The sequence below is a fragment of the Papaver somniferum genome, chromosome 7 (genome assembly GCF_003573695.1).
Source record: "Papaver somniferum cultivar HN1 chromosome 7, ASM357369v1, whole genome shotgun sequence".
NCBI lineage: Eukaryota > Viridiplantae > Streptophyta > Magnoliopsida > Ranunculales > Papaveraceae > Papaver > Papaver somniferum.
The window spans coordinates 138363771-138369857 of NC_039364.1; the positions used below are offsets into that span (position 1 = coordinate 138363771).

At 36.6% G+C, this 6087-nt stretch overlaps 1 pseudogene; it reads right to left on the minus strand.

The window, feature by feature from the left end:
* Positions 1-3049: 3049 nt before the first annotated feature.
* LOC113295301 lies at positions 3050-5817 on the minus strand (annotated as a pseudogene).
* Between the last annotated feature and the right edge of the window lie 270 nt (positions 5818-6087).

Genomic DNA, 6087 nt, shown 5'->3' on the forward strand with positions numbered 1-6087 from the left:
GCAAGAAGCTAAAAGTAGAAAGTTGGACTTACCTAAAAAAAGTACAGAAAATCCAAGATTTTTATTAGTTTTTATTTTCTTTATTTTTGGACTTGTATATATTGTTTGTTTATTTATTTATTTTATTATTTTATTTACAAAAAAAAAAACACATGCACACACCAATTGCATCGTCAGACTACCGATTTTAAGAAAACTCGTGGATTAGTAAGCTGAACCCGTGCCTTGGGCCTTATGGGAGTTACCAGCTGAAAGTCCCCAAACCTCAGCCTCGTACCTTTGGGTATATTTTGTTGTGGTAACCTGAGCCTACCCATTTTAGTCAACCTTGCATTTGCACGTGCACAATAGAATGTCGAACTGGTATTATAATAGCCAATACAATGATTATTCGACTGAGCAACATGGACATTATCCTTATTATGACCATAGTGTGAATAGTGGTTGGGAACACCATCCTTTTGAAGGATATGGGTCATACCATGGTAAGCCAAATTACTATCCACATGAATACCGGTCACACGATCAAGATTCTTATACTTCTCCTCTAGAAGAGGTACGTAAGATACTTGAGTCAACACCTAAGTTACTTGAGTCGACACATAAGTTAGCGGACACAAATGACTTAGTTATGGACGAAAGAACTGTAACAATGAGTGAACCTTCTTTAGAAGATAACCTCATGAAGTTAGATGAGTCAACATGTAAGATAACTGAGTCAACATGTGAGTTTGCTGAGTCAACACGTAGGCTTGAGTTAGAGACGGAAGAAATAATTGCTCGAATTACACTGAATTGCCAATACATTGCTTCAAAAATCACCCTTAAAAATGAGGAAATTTTTTATTTACATAATCAAGATTACGAGGTTAGAATTGGAAGCAATACTTTAGATAAGGTTCGACCATCTTCATATTATGATGATGAGGATAGTACTAATGATGATGAGGATAGTGTTAATGAAGAATTTGAAATATGTAGGCACAGTGATCAGGAATTTGCTACTCCAATTGAGTTTGACAATGATAATGTTACTTCTAGTTCAAATCCAAATAATTTTAATGATTATCCACCTATTCAAAAGGACGAGAATTTGACTAAAGATAACATTTCCTTAGATGATGTAGTATTTCCTTTTGATTATGAAGCCAAAGATGGTTTAGAGGAACGGGTATATTTTGAGTCCGTCGATATGAGTGAGTATGTACCTGACTTAGAAAAATCAATTGACCATTTTCAGGAATCCAACGACCTCGAAATTAGGGAAGTTGTGACTAGTCTTTCTAGAGACACTGAAAACTCTAAGTTTGGGGGTGATTATCATTCTCCATGTGCTTTAACTCTTATAAACGTCCCTCACTTGGGACTTGACATATGTGCCTCAGCCATTTTAAAAGATTATCTCCATACACGTTTTCCTAAGCCTAGTGATGTCCATAAGGAAAGTTCAGTTGTTAGAAACCCATCATCTGGTTGATGTGGTTGACCCAGGCTATGATACCGAGATTGATTTTGTTTTCCCACCAAATATTTTTCTTCCAAATGTGGGAATGTATGAATTTCGAATGGGTCAATTACTAAAAACCTAAGTACTTTAGGAGAATAGAATTGACACATTTGCTTAAAAATGACCACCACTCTCATTATAGTCAACTGTGTGAGTCAAATATGATTGACTTAGAGGATCCTCAATTATTCAGGTTATTATTGTGTGCTTCTAAATTTTTCCAAACCTTAGAACCTGATCTTTCGGATTTTACTTACAAGGAGGTGGAACCCATGAAAATATTTTATTTAGACCCCTTTATTGAATTTGAACCTGAACCACAACTAGGTGTAGTTATCTTAAACATGAAACTAGGAAAGGTTGTGCTATGTTTGTTCACTTTCTTGGTTTGTTGTAGTTTCTTTTTGTCTGTGGAAACACTTTTTGATGCAGATGATCTACAGTTGTTTCAGTTATTGCTATATGATTCGAGGTGATTAATTTTTACTTATGTCTGGCTAAAGACGTTAAACTTAGCACTTCTTGGGAGGTAACCATGCTCATGCAACACGGTAATATCTTTCCTTAACTCTTTTACTTCAAATGGTAACAGCTTCTCCTTGTTCATGCTTTTAATTTTATCTTTAGAACATTGAGGACAATGTTAGATATAAGTTTGGGGGTATGGGAGAAACTTTTTAGTTGCATTATTAAACTCCAGAGCCTAGAAATTTATGCCTATTAAGGATGGCACTAACTAATCTAAGTGGATGGAAGCTTCTTGATTGTAGGAGTTGAGGAACCAATCCGAGTAGATGGAAACATCTAAATAGAGTCTATTCATAAAAGCACAGAGCTCAGGTGTTAGAAATAACATGGTAGTTTCACCATATGTCGTTGAGTCCTTTTCACCTTCTGTTTTTATATTCTTTTTAAAATATATTTCTAAGTGATTTGGTGGGCCCCACAAATCGAGTTGTTACCACTGCTAGGGTGAAATAGAGTGATTTACTAAAAAAAAAAAAAAAAAAAAAGACCAGACCAATCAAACCAAACGGAATAATTCTCAAAAATAAAAATTAACACTTGGATAGCATTATGTGTGTTGTCACTACACCAAAACAGCCATTTTGTGACGTTTATAAGCGTTGCGCATAATTTGTGCAACGGATAAACGTTGGCAAAACGGTGTTGCGCATCCGTCTGCAACGTATGGACTGCGTTCACAAATTATATTGAGCAACGTTTACAAACGTTGTACAATTGTTGGTGCAACGGTTTGTTTTTCTAATTTGTACAATGTATATATTAATTTGTACAACGGTTATTATAAATAAATAACACTTTTGTGGGTCCTATTTTGGTTTTCTGTCAACGTTCTATTTATTTGGTTGCAGTTATATCCGTTGCTCATTTCAGGTGAGTTATGCAACGGATACTTGTTTTACGTTTATATGCGTTGCAAAATAATTTTCCGGTTAAAAAAAAGATGCCGCCGGCTGGAACTCCGGCATATTTCTAGACCTAAATTAAAATCGATGTTCTTGATCATCACAATCCTTATGTTCTCTCTTCATGTTTCAATCATTCAATCATTATTAGAAACAAATTCATGTTTCATTTTTACAATGACCAAACTAAATCTAAAACAACTTCAAGAAAGCAAACTGAAACAAAGAGCCTAGGGCCTTCAACCTTGGTTCAAGGTAAAAACCTACCAATTTTCTTGCATAGTTAATCCTAATGTAGGGTTTAGCCACTGACATCACTCTTGCGTACAGGACCTATGTTTATACCACTGACAAGGGTATTGATGCTTGAACACAAACACATGTACCACTTTTCTCAATCCTTCTCATGATGGACGTCATGTCTTGCATTGTTGCTTCCTTGATGTTTTCAACATCATCATCGGGACACCACATACAGAACACTGCCAGCGATAGCATGATCAAGGCCCTGAAAAAGTGGATTGGAATTTTAGATGAAACCACATTTAGAATGTCGTGGTGATGTAAGTATAGATCTACCAATGTGCACCAACCAAAATCAAATAGAAAATAGACATTAACTGAGCATTGATATTCACACCATGTGCTGCTTTGAGTTCTTTGTGATGCAGATAAGAGCCCTGAGGCAATAAATCATGCATTAGTGTGGAAAAACATGGATATATTAAAGATTATACAATACAGATATATCTGTAAGATAGTTAGGACTGTCTAGTTTTAATGTAAAACAGGACAAGTAAGGTTAGCCTTTGCTAAAGATCCTGCCTTAAGGTAGTAGCCTTTGCTAAAGATCCTGGGTATGTTGCCACGGCCATTATTCCAGCACATGCTACAGCTCCTAGGCTATATTATTGTAGAAATATTTTTGTAGACTAGATACAACAACAACAGATAATTTACCTTCTGGATAACTCCAGCTTCAGGGCTAGCGACATCGATGGTTACCTAATAATTGCATAATCAAAGATTCAGGAAACACAGTTTCTGAAATAGACGCTATTTGGATGATTGGAAATAAATCCTGATATGTACCTTATCGGTTTCAACTTGAGCAATTGGCTCATCGATTTGATGAGAGAATATTTCCGTGAGCTGTCATGACACTTGCAAGCAGTGATCCAGGAAGAATAAGATGCAAACTGCAGGACAAGCGCTAGAGAAGGTGAACTCTTTAAGAAAACTGCATGATACACACTTAATGTTTAGCTTTATTCAAATCACCTGATATTTGAGGATCCCATATTCTTAAAACAGGATCAGAACCACTGGCAGCAATGAGTGCAGAGCTATCACCTCCAACATCAAGGTCGTTGAGAACTTTCCTGCAGAACTATAGAATGCACAACATATGGTTATTATAACACAAGTAATAATCATATAGCTACATTCCTTTTATTATAACAGATACCCAAACCTCACTAGCAACTAACCGGTAACACTTGGCTTCTCTAAGGAAGCAAAGTTGATAAAATTTAAGCACATATAAATTCTTTTTACTTTTTTCTTTTTTGCAAAAAAGGCGATATATAACCGATATCATAAGATTGGGGCTTCCATACCAAGCTCAAGACATCTCTGCCTGTTTCAACATCCCAACTTCTGATGGAATGATCCCATGATGCAGAATATATAGTTCGCTCTTCTGGCCAGACAACAGAAGACACACATTGTGTATGGCCAACAAGTGAGCTCACAGCTTCCCCCTGAATACGAATACCAAGAGGCAGAAATTAGTGTTAAGCTATCCTGTGAGTTTTCATGAAATAAAATGAGGAAATAGGTTATAACAAGAAATAGTTATGACTGAGTGGGACTCTACTTGATAACAAGCTTATTATAGGTAATTGTCAGCCACTTATTTCAGGAGAAGATGAAGACTGCATACCTCAAGCTGGGATTCCTCAGCCTTAGAGTTCACTTTTCTCTTCTTTAGACCAAGTCACCATCTGAATCCTACTCATTTGCCCGCTACAAGTTGATTGTGGAATCCCAAGAACCAAAACATACCTAAATGTATTGATAAAATAATAAATCATGTGTTCGGCTTGCTTAGACGGAGGTGGACTTAACTTTAACATGCCATTAGAAAGTGGAGAAAATAAGCTATACCATTTCTCCAGAGGGTTGCGGTGCAACAATTTGCACAGATGATGAGTGCCCTCGCAGGATTTTAAAAGCTCTAACGTTATTAGTGGGCTCCTCTGCGTCAAACTTGTATACAATAGAAGATATTAAACATGGCAATCATAATTTACAGATCAAAGTCTAACAGGTAATTCAATTATACCTTCCACAGCCCCACTGTCCTATCTTTAGAAGCAGTATATGTGTGGTTAAGCTGCTCTTAGCACTTGTAGGAGAAAAGCACTGTTAAATCGTTTGACAAGAAAAGATGAGGATTCTTCAAAACACATATAAGTGAACAAATGTAGATCACTTAACTCAATAAGCAATCCAGAGCTGCGAAAGAGACACTTGCAAAGAAGGAAAATTACACTGACAATCACCTTTCTGGTTGATGATACTAACAGACGTAATAGCATGCATCCCCATGTCCCTCCAGTATATGGGTACATGATCCACCTTTCCACACCCTAATAAAATTAGAAACTCGATCGTCAAGTCCTGTTTTTGTTGACTTTTTCATGGCAAAAAAAAACAAACCAAATCAACCATATTCAAAAACAAATTATTGTGTTCAGATTCTTGACATCCAAACTACATTTTCTGTAGTAGTACAGTTGACATGCTAGTAAGTACAAGGATGGTTTTTGTTCTCCCTCCAACCTTTACCTGCATCACACCAGCACCACCACCCATTCTCATAGTAGATCCAGATGTACATCACAGACACTGAGCTAATGAGGCACCACCAGCACCAACAAGCCCAAAAATCTGCAGATCTAACCATACCACCAACACCTACTACCACCATCAACAGAAAAACCCACATCACCTACTCTAAGCAACAATACACACCACTTTCACCAGCAAAACCATCAATACCACATACAAGCAGCATTTTAAAACACCACATGACCACAAAACTTAAATCAAAAGAAAACACATACTTTAAAACTCCATAAAATA